This window comes from Leucopleurus acutus (genome assembly GCF_964270905.1).
Source record: "Leucopleurus acutus genome assembly, chromosome: 17".
Classification (NCBI taxonomy): domain Eukaryota; kingdom Metazoa; phylum Chordata; class Mammalia; order Artiodactyla; family Delphinidae; genus Leucopleurus; species Leucopleurus acutus.
This window is the reverse complement of record NC_139159.1, coordinates 78322198-78335995: the sequence shown is the minus strand read 5'-3', so window position 1 is coordinate 78335995 and position 13798 is coordinate 78322198.

The following is a 13798-nucleotide window of genomic DNA, read 5'->3' as shown; positions in this document are numbered from 1 at the left end:
GGAGCTGCCTCAGTAAATAATGGGAGTGCAGGGAGCTCTGGAAGGCGCTTCACACAGACGCACTTACCCCACACCCTTGCTCCAACTTGCCGTCAGCATGGCCTCCGCAAAGCTGGCCCAGGGCTGTTGAGCAAATCGCAAAGCTGATCTCTCTGCATTAAGAGAAGCCCATTAGCCCAACAGAGCTATTACAGCTGTCAGATCACTGGGTGCCTGGCCATGCCTGCTTTCTCTTCTTCTGAGCCTGGCTGGCAGGGACCTGGCTATGCCTTTGAGATGGATCAAAGTTGTACTCCACTCACTCTGACTCAGGGAAGGAGGCCTTACCCAACAAAATAAAACACTGGTTTTCCTCCACTCACACCAAATGTGTAGGCTTTTTTCCCTCACATGGAACAATTCTGACACTAACTGCCCAGAGTTAGCACAGACCCCAGAGGTTAAGGGCTCAGTCCCACAGGACTGGCCCTGGCTCCAGATGGCCAATCCCAAGTCCCAGGAGGTCACCTGAAGTCCTGGCTGATAGGCTATAATTTGGGGATTCCTATAATCCTCCCCTCCGGCTTGATAATTTGGTAGAATGGCTCACAAAACCCAAACCCGGGGAAATATTTTACTTACTGTTTACTGACTTATTACAACTCGGGAACAGCCAGATGGGATTGACGCACAGAACAAGGTTTGTGGGGAGGGGCACAGAGGCTCCATGTCCTCTCCAGGTCCGTCCTCTCCCAGAAGCTCTCCAAATGGCTTTGGTAAGGGTTCTTATGGAGGCTTCTTTACCTAGGCACAATTGATGAAATCATTAATCGTCGGTGAGTGATTCAACCCCTGGCCCATCTCCCTTCCTTGGAGGAGGGGTGGAGCTGGAAGTCCCAACCCTCTAACCATCTCTAATCAAATGGTTGGCTCCTCTGGCAGCCAACCCCTCATCTAGGAGCTTTCCAAAAGTGACCTCACTAGCATAAGCTCAGATGTGGATGAGAGGGGCTTGGTACGAATAACAAAAGACACTTCTTTCACCTCTACCCCTCCAGAGCTATCTCAGGAGCCAGCAAGGAAGGCCAAGTATACATTTTTAATTATATCACAGTATCATGTGGGGTCAGGGGCACATAATAGGAGTAATTCCATTACTTTTTAACACTTCTTTGGTGAGTCGTCAGACTGTCCCAGAAATTGTACTAAATAGGAGATATATATGGAGTAAAACCAGCGAGTCCCTGGTATTGGCCAACCATAGTTGGTGCGGTCCACGAATGGCTGGTACAGCTGCCCAGCAGTCAGGACTGGGGAGGAGCCCTGGGGAGACCCACATAAGTTACAGCCTGTCCTGGTGCCACATGGTCAGTGAAGAATATGATCCTTAGCCCAGTCTGCTCCCTATTTTTCAGACTTGTGTCCATATTGAGTCTTTCTGATGTGAGAACCTAGTCTGTTTCCCTAGTACCTCTTCTAGAATATGCTTTAAATGCTTTCTGCTTCCATCAGCACCTTCTCACAAAACACCCTGACTTCCCACTCTAAAATCAGAAAAATGAGGGAATTCCCTGGCGGTCCAGTGGTTAGGACTTGTGCTTTCACTGCCGGGGACTCGGGTTCAATCCCTGGTCGGGGAACTAAGATCCCATAAGCCGTGCGGCACAGCCAAAAAAATAATGAAATAAAATAAAATCTGAAAAAGGAACCATCTCCACCCAACATACTGCCTTTGCATCTGACCCTTTTCCCACTTAATATCCACTATTTCCCAGCACAATCGTTGTGGTTATCAGAAACTTTTCTTGCCTGTTTTTCATGGTTGAAAAACATCTCCAAGTCATCAACAATTTCTCTTTTGTCTCTTTTCCTACTTCTCAACGCTGTTTCTGTTTTCATCATGCCCTCCCACTTTGCTGTAATAAGATACTTCCCAAGAAACCAGCTTCCTTCTTCCTTCTGCCTGTCTCCTCATGTCCTTATTTATCTGCTGGTTCATTTCTCTTCCCTGCATGAGCTGTGTCTTGGTCGAATAAAGACACTACATTTTCAACAGCACTGAAATAGACATTGTGTTCCTGAAGCTTTTGAAAAGAGAGGGTGGGTTGGCACCCAAACATTCCCCGGGCATTGTGACTAGGAGAGCTGCATCTTCTTTCTTACTGAGCCAAGCCCAGCCCTTTCTGTTTGCCTTTTAATTTACTTCCCTAAGAAAGATGAATTGTAGTACACAAGTCCTGAAGAGTGGGTGAAGAATGACATTTTAATAAGACTGTGGGAGTGAATCACGGCTGCTAAGGACTGACGGACAGAATAGAATGAAAATGATTCTCTTCTGTACAACTTAGTTGTATGTTTCCTTGTTTTCCAGCATTTCCCCTCAATGGCATCCTGGGAACTTGTGCCTGAACCCAGAGCAAGTTCACCCACCTTTCCATTCTTACCTACAACCCTGTGACATGTGTCTGATATATACAGAGCGACACCAGTATTTAACAAACACACAGTGACACTCATTTGTTCCTTCAAATTACTTTCTGACAAAGACTATTTCACCCAAACCACATGGACTCTTCTCTTTAGAATTGTCTTCATAATGCAGTGTTTCTATCCCAGTGTTTCAATGTTAGCTACTTAACTGGATCTCAGGAAATGAATTCAGAGCCAATTCATTCATCTCATAGGAAATGTAGTTTAGTCATTCTGTAGTTACATCACGTGTTTAATTCCAATGATGTTTTCAAGTATAATAAGATCATTTTATTCTCAAGATCCAGCTCTGTCAACTTTTTCTTAACTATACATATTCTTTCAAAACTTGAAAGATTGAAGATATTTCACCACTGATGAAATAAAAGAAAATGCTGTGTAATGTTGAAACATTTTGGGGATAACAGTAGAGCTTCGAAGAGGACAATTTAAGTACAGACATCCAACTTGGAATTAGTAGGTCCTTGAATGTTTAATTTGAAAATGCCAACCGTCGTATCCAAGAAGTTAGCACAGATATCGAAAGTAGACAGTCCTGGGGATAAAGCCTATCTATGACCTTGAAAAATAGGTGGAATAGTTTATCTGAACCTTGGTTCTCCAAAATATAAGGTGGGAATAATTGTGTACAGAGGGTAGAGTTCTTGTGAGAACAGAGACATGCATAAATCTGGATGAGTTAGAGTCCAGTCAGTAAAATAAAACCACAATGAATATTTCAGATAGAGGGGAACAGGTACACGCAATGGGTCACCCAAGTACCAGAAAGCTGATAGAGCAAGTTAAAATTAGTAACTGCAAAAATCAGTGACTTCCCATAGAGCTCAGGGAAGAGAGAAGAGGGAGTGTTACCAGAAACCAGAAGCCTGTAGGGGGAGCATTTCGGGGCTCTTGTTCGCACAGCTAAGAAGAAAAAGCAAACTCAGAATGTTCTCAGCTTCCAACGCCTGATTCCAGGGGAACCTTCAAGATGGCAGAAGAGTAAGATGCGGAGATCACCTTCCTCCCCACAAATACATCAAAAATACATCTACATGTGGAACAACTCCTACAGAACACCTACTGAATGCTGGCAGAAGACCTCAGACTTCCCAAAAGGCAAGAAACTCCCCACGTACCTGGGTAGGGCAAAAGGAAAAACAGAGAAAAGAATAGGGACGGGACCTGCACCTCTGGGAGGGAGCTGTGAAGGAGGAAAGGTTTCCACACACTAGGAAGCCCCTTCACTGGCGGAGACAGGGGTAGGCAAGGGGGAAGCTTTGGAGCCACGGAGGAGAGCACGGCAATAGGGGTGCAAGGGGTACAGTGGAGAGATTCCCGCACAGAGGATCGGTGCTGACAGGCACTCACCAGTCTGAGAGGCTTGTCTGCTCACCCGCTGGGGTAGGCGTAGGCTGGGAGCTGAGTCTCGGGCTTCGGAGGTCAGATCCCAGGGAGAAGACTGGGGCTGGCTGAGTGAACACAGCCTGAAGGGGGCTAGTGCACCACAGCTAGCCGGGAGGGAGTCCGGGAAAACATCTGGACCTGCCTAAGAGGCAAGAGACCATTGTTTCCTGGTGCACGAGGAGAGGGGATTCAGAGCACTGCCTAAAGGAGCTCCAAAGACGGGCACGAGCTCTGGCTAACAGCGCAGATCCCAGAGACGGACGTGAGACGCTAAGCCTGCTGCTGCCGCCACCAAGAAGGCTGTGTGCGAGCACAGGTCACTCTCCACACCTCCCCTCCCGGGAGCCTGTGCAGCCCGCCACAGCCGGGGTCCCCTGATCCAGGGACAACTTCCCCAGGAGAACGCACCGTGCGCCTCAGGCGGGTACAACGTCACGTTGGCCTCTGCGGCCGCAGGCCCACCCCGCACTACGTGCCCCTCCCTCCCCCCCCGGCCTGAGTGAGCCAGAGCCCCCGTATCAGCTGCTACTTTAACCTCTTCCTGTCTGAGTGAAGAACAAACGCTCTCAGGTGACCTACACAGAGAGGCGGGGCCCAGTCCAAAGCTGAGCCCCGGGAGCTGTGCGAACAAAGAAGAGAAAGGGAAATCTCTCCCAGCCGCCTCAGGAGCAGCGGATTAAATCTCCACAATCAACTTGATGTACCTGCATCTGTGCAATACCTGAATAGACCACGAATCATCCCAAAAGTGAAGTGGTGGATTTTTGGAGCAACTGTAGACTTGGGGTTTACTTTCTGCATCTAATTTGTTTCTGATTTTATGTTTGTCTTAGTTTAGTATTTAGAGCTTATTATCACTGGTAGATGTTTTTTATTGACTTGGTTGCTCTCTTCTTTTACATCTATATATATATATTTTTTTTCCTTTGCCTCCTTTTGTGAGTGTGCATGTGTAAGCTGTTTTGTGTGATTTTGTCACACAAAGCTTTGCTCTTACCTTTTCTCCTAGGGTTCTGTCTGTCCGTTTTGTTTGTTTGTTTGCTTGTTTTAGTATAGTTTTTAGTGCTTGTTATCATTGGTGAATTTGTTTTTTGGTTTGGTTTCTCTTTCTTTTATTTATTATTATTATTTTTTAATTTTTAATATTTTTTTATTTCTTATTTTAATAAATTTTTCTTCCTTCCTTCCTTCCTTTCTTTCTTTCTTTCTTTCATTTCTTTCCTTCTTTCTTTCTTTCTTTCCCTTTTCTTCTGAGCCATGTGGCTGACAGGGTCTTGGTGCTCCGGCTGGGTGTCAGGCCTGAGCCTCTGAGGTGGGAGAGCCGAGTTCAGGACATTGGTCCACCAGAGACCTCCCAGCCCAATGTACTATCAAATGGCAAAAGCTCTCCAAGAGATCTCCATCCCAACGCTAAGACCCAGCTCCACTCAACGACCAGCAAGCTACAGTGCTGGACACCCTTTACCAAACAACTAGCAAGACAGGAACACAACCCGACCCATTAGCAGAGAGGCTGCCTAAAATCATAATAAGTTCACAGACACCCCAAAAAACACAGCACCGGAAGTGGTCCAGCCCACCAGAAAGATAAGATCCAGCCTCATCCACCAGAACACAGGAACCAGTCCCCTCCACCAGGAAGCCTACACAACCCACTGAGCCAACCTTACCTTCTGGGGGCAGACACCAAAAACAACAGGAACTACGAACCTGCAGGCTGTGAAAAGGAGACCCCAAACACAGTAAGATAGGCAAAATGAGAAGAGAGAGAAATACACAGCAGATGAAGGAGCAAGGTAAAAACCCACCAGACCTAACAAATGAAGAGGAAATAGGCAGTCTACCTGAAAAACAATTCAGAGTAATGATAATAAAGATGATCCAAAATCCTGGAAATCGAATGGAGAAAATACAAGAAACGTTTAACAAGGACCTAGAAGAACTAAAAGGGAAACAAACAATGATGCACAACACAATAACTGAAATTAAAAATTCTCTAGAAGGGATCAATAGCAGAATAAGTGAGGCAGAAGAACGGATAAGTGAACTGGAAGATAAAATAGTAGAAATAACTACCGCAGAGCAGAATAAAGAAACAAGAATGAAAATAATTGAGGACAGTCTCGGGGACCTCTGGGACAGCATTAAATGCACCAACGTTCAAATTATAAGGGTCCAGAAGAAGAAAAGAAAAAGAAAGGGACTGAGAAAATATTTGAAGAGATTATAGTTGAAAACTTCCCTAATATGGGAAAGGAAATAGTCAATCAAGTCCAGGAAGCACAGAGTGTCCCATACAGAATAATTCCAGGAAGAAACACACCATGACACATAAATCAAACTATCAAAAATTAAATACAAAAAAAAATATTAAAAGCAGCCAGGGAAAAAGCAAAAAATAACATACAAGGGAATCCCCATAAGGTTAACAGCTGATCTTTCAGCAGAAACTCTGCAAGCCAGAAGGGAGTGGCAGGACATATTTAAAGTGATAGAAGGGAAAAACCTACAACCAAGATGACTCTACCCAGCAAGGATCTCATTCAGATTGGATGGATAAATTAAAACCTTTACAGACAAGCAAAAGCTAAGAGAATTCAGCACCACCAAACCAGCTTTACAACAAATGCTAAAGGAACTTCTCTAGGCAGGAAACACAAGAGAAGGAACACACCTACAATAACAAACCCAAAAGAATTAAGAAAATGGTAACAGGAACATACATATTGATAACTACCTTAAATGTAAATGGGTTAAATGCTCCAACCAAAAGACATAGACTGGCTGAATGGATACAAAAGCAAGACCCGTATATACGCTGTCCACAAGAGACCCACTTCAGACCTAGGGACGCATACAGACTGAAAGTGAGGGGATGGAAAAAGATATTCCATGCAAATGGAAATCAAAACGAAGCTGGAGTAGCAATTCTCATATCAGACAAAATAGACTTTAAAATAAAGAGTATTACAAGAGACAAAGAAGCACACTACCTGACAATCAAGGGATCAATCCAAGAAGAAGATATAACAACTATAAATATTTATGCACCCAGCATAGGAGCACCTCAATACATAAGGCAAATGCTAACAACCATAAAAGGGGAAATCGACAGTAACACAGTAACAGTAGGGGACTTTTTTTTTAACAGCTTTATTGGAGTATAATTGCTTTACAGTTGTGTGTTAGTTTTTGCTTATAGTCAGGGAGTTTAACACCCCACTTTCACCAATGGACAGATCATCCAAAATGAAGATAAATAAGGAAACAGAAGCTTTAAATGACACATTAAACAAGATGGACTTAACTGATATTTATAGGACACTCCATCCAAAAACAACAGAATACACTTTCTTCTCAAGTGCTCATGGAACGTTATCCAGGATAGATCATATCTTGGGTCACAAATCAAGCCTTGGTAAATTTAAGAAAATTGAAATCTTATCAAGTATCTTTTCCGACCACAACGCTATAAGAGACTTGGATAGACCTAGAGACTGTCGTACAGAGTGAAGTAAGTCAGAAAGAGAAAAACAAATACTGTATGCTAACACATATATATGGAATCTAAAAAAAAAAAAAAAAAAGGTTCTGAAGAACCTAGGGGCAGGGCAGGAATAAAGACGCAGAATGGACTTGAGGACACGGGGAGAGGGAAGGATAAGCTGGGACGAAATGAGAGAGCAGCATGGACATATATATGTTACCAAATGTAAAATAGATAGCTAGTGGGAAGCAGCCACATAGCACAGGGAGATCAGCTCGGTGCTTTATGTCCACCTAGAGGGGTGGGATAGGGAGGGTGGGAGGGAGATGCAAGATGGAGGAGATATGGGGATATATGTATAGCTGATTCACTTTGTTATACAGCAGAAACTAACACACCATTGTAAAGCAATTATACTCCAATAAAGATGTTAAAAAATAAAATAATAAAATAAAATAAAGGTATTAAACAAACGCCCCCCTCCCCCCAAAAAACAAATACCTGATTCCATTTCCAACAGACTGATGGGAGGAAGGGAACAGAACACTCTTACAGTGGTGAAGAGTCGGACCCTGGTACCAGGATGTCTGGGTTCAGATCCAGCTCTAGCACTTAACTTGCTCTGTGTCTTGAACAAACCATGGAACCTCCTTATTCTTCAGCCTGCAGATTGGTGAAATGAGGGCAAAAATACCACCCATCTCATAGGGTTGTTCTGAGGACTCAGTGAACCAAAATATGCACTAGATGTAATATGTGTAAAGTGTAACACACAGTCAGTGCAGTATGAGTATTTGCTAATATTGTCAGTAATATTATTTTATTGTCATTATCACTCTTATCCTTTAATCTTTTGGCAAAGGAAGTACCCTTCTCACATGAAAATTGGAAGAATGTAAAGTAAATATTGTCTCCACTGAGTGGTCCTGTCTTTTCTGATTAGATGTCCCCTACTTAATTATCAGCTCATGAAAGCGAGAATTCTCGCTTTCTTTTTGCTGCAAAGTTTTCTCTGATTTATAGCACTATAGAAGAGAGGAATGCAATGAACATTTACTGGTTGAATGAAACAGATGTAAACTCCTAATTTCTGATTTGGGCACCTGGGCAAGTGGTGGTGTCTTTCCTTTATTTAAGGCCGTGTTGAGAAAGATGAGGAAAAGTTCAGTATAGATGGAAGCAGTGTATGTAGGTCAGTATATATAAAGCTGGATGGTGTTGCCCAAGGGAAATGTATGGCATGGGAAAATGTATGTATTTATTTTTACCACTTATTCTATGCCAGGCATTGTTTTAGACATTGTAAACAACTGTGAAATTGAAGTAGATAAAAGTCCTTGCTCTGTGGGGGCATTCTGATAATAAATATGACGAGAATACGTCGTATAGACTCTTCAGAGTACAGTAAGTACCATGGTGGAGGTGGAAAGTTTATTTATTTATTTTATTGACATATGGTTGATTTACAGTATTATATTAGTTTCAGGAGTACAGCATAGTGATTCAGTACTTTTATAGATTATACCGCATTAAAAGTTATTACATGATAATGGCTGTAATTCCCTGTGCTACACAATATATCCTTGTTGCTTGTCTATTTTATACATATCAGTTTGTATCTCTTCATCCCATACCCCTAATGTGCCCCTCTCCACTTCCCTCTCCCCACAGGTTACCATTTGTTTGTTCTCTGTACCTGCAAGTCTGTTTCTGTTTTGCATATACATTAATTTATGTTAATTTTAGATTCTACATGTAATGATATCAGACAGAGGCTGAAATTTTAAATGTGGCGATCAGCGTAGGCCTAACTGAGGACATTTGAACAAAGACTTAGAAGAAGTGAATGAGTGAACCGCATGGGTATCTGAGAGAAGAATGTGCCAAGAAGATGAAGTAGCAAGTGTGAGCGCCCTGACACAGAAGCGTGTTTCACATGCTCTAGGGTAAATAAGAAGGCCTCTGCGGCCACTGCAGAGCCAGTGAGAGGGAAGTAGAAGGTGAGTCAGGAAAGTGGAGAAGGCCCAGATGGTGCAGGGCAATGGAAGCCCCTCTGAAGATGTGGCTTTGCCCTGAGTGAGTTGGAGGAGTGGGAAGGCTGAACAGGGGCCTGAACGGGACGCACGTTTTAAAGGATCCCCTAGCCTGCTGGGTTCACCATAGCGCTGGGGGCAAGTGTGGATGCAGGAAGAGCAAGTAGGAAGTAGTTGTGATGATTCACGTAAGAGACAAAAGCTGGCTCAGTGATAGCAGAGGAAGTTGTGAGAAATTGGTCAGATTTGGGTAAATATGAAAGCCAAGCCAACAGGATTTATTGAGGAGTCAGATGTAGATTATTAAAAAGAAAAAGAAGTCAAGGATATCTCAGAAGTCTATGACCCCAAATGCTGCAAAAATAGAGTCCCCTTTCATTGTGTAAAGAGCAGGGCTGTGTGAAAAACTGGGACTTTCCCAGCCATGAAACACACTATTTAAGGAAGGACAAAAGAAGACAAATCAATACAGGCACTGAATGGGAGAAGCCGGAGAAGAAGGAAAAAAATATTAAAGTGTATTTCTACAGAGAACAAGAAAGTAAATGAGGGTTTAGTTCTTAAGAAGGACTGTGGAATAATATTAGCATTTCTTGAGGTTATTCCGTTTATCCTGGGTTTAGACACTGAATTTATCTCAAGTAATGCAGAATAATTTTCCTAATAGAGAAGAAGCAAGGATTGGTGTGTGGATAGGTCAGCCTTGAAACTGATGTGAAAAAGAAAAAAGGAAAAGTGAGGCAAAAAAGAACTTAAAACTTTTTATCACCCCAATATCGTAGGATGGTAATGAGGTCAGTACTGGCATGTGCTTTGCCTTCTGTGCATTATGGTGGGAAACAACAAATGGGCACATAATGAAAATCTTTACAGGCAAAAAGAGATTGGGACAAGTTCATTGGTTTTCTGTTGCTCCTGTAACAAATTATGATAAACAGTATCAAAACAGCACAGATTTATGATCATACAGTTCTGGAGGTCAGAAATCCAAATTGGGTTTCATTGGGCTGAAGTCAAAGTGGCAGCAGGGCTGAGTCCTTCTGGAGGAGAATCGTTTCCTCACCTTTTCCACCTTCCAGAGGCTCCCACATTCCTTCACTCATCTTTTTTTTTTTTTTTTTTTGCCTGCACCATGTGGCATGCGGGATCTACTTCCCTGACCAGGGATGGAACCTGGGCCCCCTGCACTGGTAGCGCAGAGTCTTAACCACTGGACTGCCAGGGAAGTCCCCCCTTTCCTCCATCTTAAAGAGAGCTGCATAGCATCTTCTAGTCTCCCCCTGACTCTTACCTCTGCTTGGTTTTTCATGGCTCCCCTCTATCCTTCAAATGGTCTCCAGACTTCATACAGAATGTCACCATGAAACAAAGGCCAGGCTTCAGTGGTGAGCATGGGGTTGGGAGCCTTTTCTTTATAATAGTCACTAGAAACAGAAGCTGTACTAATTTCTCTGCACAGTTGGGTCTTGGGCCCTTTGAGAAGCAGGGTTGAATAGCCAGGGGAGGGAAGTGGAGTGTAAACCAGTGTTTCACGAACTGCAGTGATGCAACGGTGCCCTAAAGGGTTGTCAGGGAGGAAGCAATGTTCCTCCACCCTTTTAGGTTCTTCTGGCTGGTCTAAGAATTGAACTGGCAAGAGACAGATTAACAGGAGAAAACCAAACAGAGGCTTAATAACATGTATACATGGGAGAAACCCAGGAAAACTGAGTAACGCATACAAATGGCCAGAACCTTCAGCTTCAAAACCAACTTCAGCTAAAGACAAAGGAGAATATTGGGGGTAGTGGTTTGGGATGTCAAAGAGGAGGAAGGCAATGGACATGGACATGGAAAAGCAAGTGTTCAGTAAACAAAGGTTTGCTGGGAATACCAACTTCAGCTAAAGACAAAGGAGAATATTGCGGGTAGTGGTTTGGGATGTCAAAGAGGAGGAAGGCAATGGACGTGGAAAAGCAAGTGTTCAGTAAACAAAGGTTTTCTGGGCCAGGCAGAGGCAATGGGACCCAGTGAGGCATTCTAACAAGCAGACTTTGCTAGGTTCCTCCCTGTCTACACACCTAGTTCATACTGCAGTGATCTATGCTGACAGCTCCCTTCCTAGAACAGGTCCTCCATCTACATTCTTTAGGCAGGGAGGGAGAAGGTCAAAGGTTCTTCCTGAGTCTTTGAGGTCTTGATAATTTTCAGCTTGAAATAATCTGCAGGCCCAAGAGATATTGGGGGAGCAAATTTGTTCCCCTATGGGGTATTTAGTAGCTAAGGTAAGGAAGTGAGGAAGGCTGAAGCAGTGAGAAAAAAAACATTCTGTTTACTACTCCTAAGTGTAGACTTAAGGCACTACATGTGTGAAAACTGATGGGCCAGAGCAGAGAAATACTAGTAACTAATCACCAAGAACGATGGATAAAAACAGCGAGATTGACTTATACACACTACTGTATGCAAAACAGGTAATAAGGACCTACTGTATATCACAGGCAACTCTACTCAATACTCTGTCATGACCTACCTGGGAAAAGAATCTAAAAAGGAGTGGACATATGTATGTGTATAACTGATTCACTTTGCTGAAACTAACACAACGTTGTAAATCAACTGTACTCCAATAAAATTTAATTTAAAAAATAAACAAACGGACCAAAAAAAAAAAAAAACCCAGCAGGAGTCCTGGTCAAACCTCTATCACAGAGAAAGAAAGCCCTTCCCGGCTGAGCAAAACTAAAAGCACAATTAAAGGGAGTTCTGTGTGTAGGAGTCAGAATTCAGCATGAAATGAGAACACACAAAAGCAAATTCCACTGAAATATCAGATAACTGAGAGGCAGGGTATGCTCGCCTCTACCCGGGCAAGCTGCACTTAAGGGCAAAGAGAATTTCTTCACTCCAAGGGCCACATAGAGAGTATCGTGTCTTCATTCGTTTTAAACTTACTGTTCTACCACAAAAGCTGCTAAGAGCAAACCGGGGATGGAAAGTGGGAAACCACCTGAATCTGTGACAAGACCCAGATCATGGAGCCCGTAGGCTGCCTGGTTACTCAGGAATGTGAACCAGTTCCTAAAACATTCCTGAGACCTGGGGGTGTGCAGCTCAGAAGGGGAAGTGAAGGTGTGAGTGAACTAAAGCAGGGGGCAGCGGGCTGAGAGGGACCTGCTCAGCTCAGGCCTCTGGTTAGTTTCCTGGGCCTACAAACCCCATCACCATTGGGTGCTCTGGGCTTATGGAAAAGTCCCTAGCAGGCCTGCAAGATGCATGACCAAAAATGCTGAGTCACCTGCCCCGTCCTTGTGAAGCTCTCTTCATCTCTGAACAAAATGCAGATAAATCAATAGCAAATAACTCACCTTTAATCACCCCCGTGTCTTCCCCCCTCAGTAACCTCCCCTCCACACACAGGCTCACTGTGCTGCACATGGGGTGAGGGCAACTCTATTTGTTAGGAGCTACAATGGCGATAGTTAACAAAATTAGTGTTTTGGTTTTGTTTTTGTTTTTTTGCGGTACGCGGGCCTCTCACTGCTGTGGCCTCTCCCGTTGCAGAGCACAGGCTCCGGACGCACAGGCTCAGCGGCCATGGCACGTGGGATCCTCCCGGACCGGGGCACGAACCCGTGTCCCCTGCATCAGCAGGCGGACCCCCAACCACTGCGCCACCAGGGAAGCCCACAAAATTAGTGTTTTAAGATACTTTCCTAAGAGTTGTTCATATAACTCATTTAGTTCAGTTCAGTCAACACGTAATCTGTGAGGAAACGAGTATTATCATCCCCATTGTAAGGCACGGCTGTATTGGAGCTTGGCTCCAAACCAGTCTAAAAACGTTTAAGAAATACATATAAGATCAGCATTTATCTTGTTGTTGTCTGGCTCTACTTCTTACAAGACAGGAGTAAAAAGACATGGTTCCAAATGAGAAGGCATTATTTTGGGTTTGCATAATTAACATCGTTTTTATCTGTCAGGGTGGCTTGAAGAAGCCCAGCAGCCATTATAAGGTCATTAGGAAAGGGTAGCCATAGGTCCAGAAGACCAATCAGTTGTGCTCTAATCACGGGAGAAGCAGCATCGCTGACAGGGGCCTCGGGGAAAAATGTACTGAAGCAGCTAGAAGAGTTTAATGAGTGAGTCAAGGTAGGAAAAGCAGTACCTGTGCCCCGGTGAATAGGATCGTTTTAGTGGGGATGCCCACGAGCTTAGGGACAGTCTCCCTGCCCCGCCCCCCTTCCTATTCCTGACCCCACAGCAGCAGCAGATGTCTGAGCGACCTCAGGCAGAGACCTGAGCAAGGACAGAGACAGAGGAAGGGAATCCCTGAAGTACACAGGTAGGCTTGGCTCAGTAGGTGGGAGCCTAGCCCGGAGTCCCCTCCCACTTCTGACACGGTGGGCCTTAGGGTAAGAGTCTTGTGCATTTGTTTCCA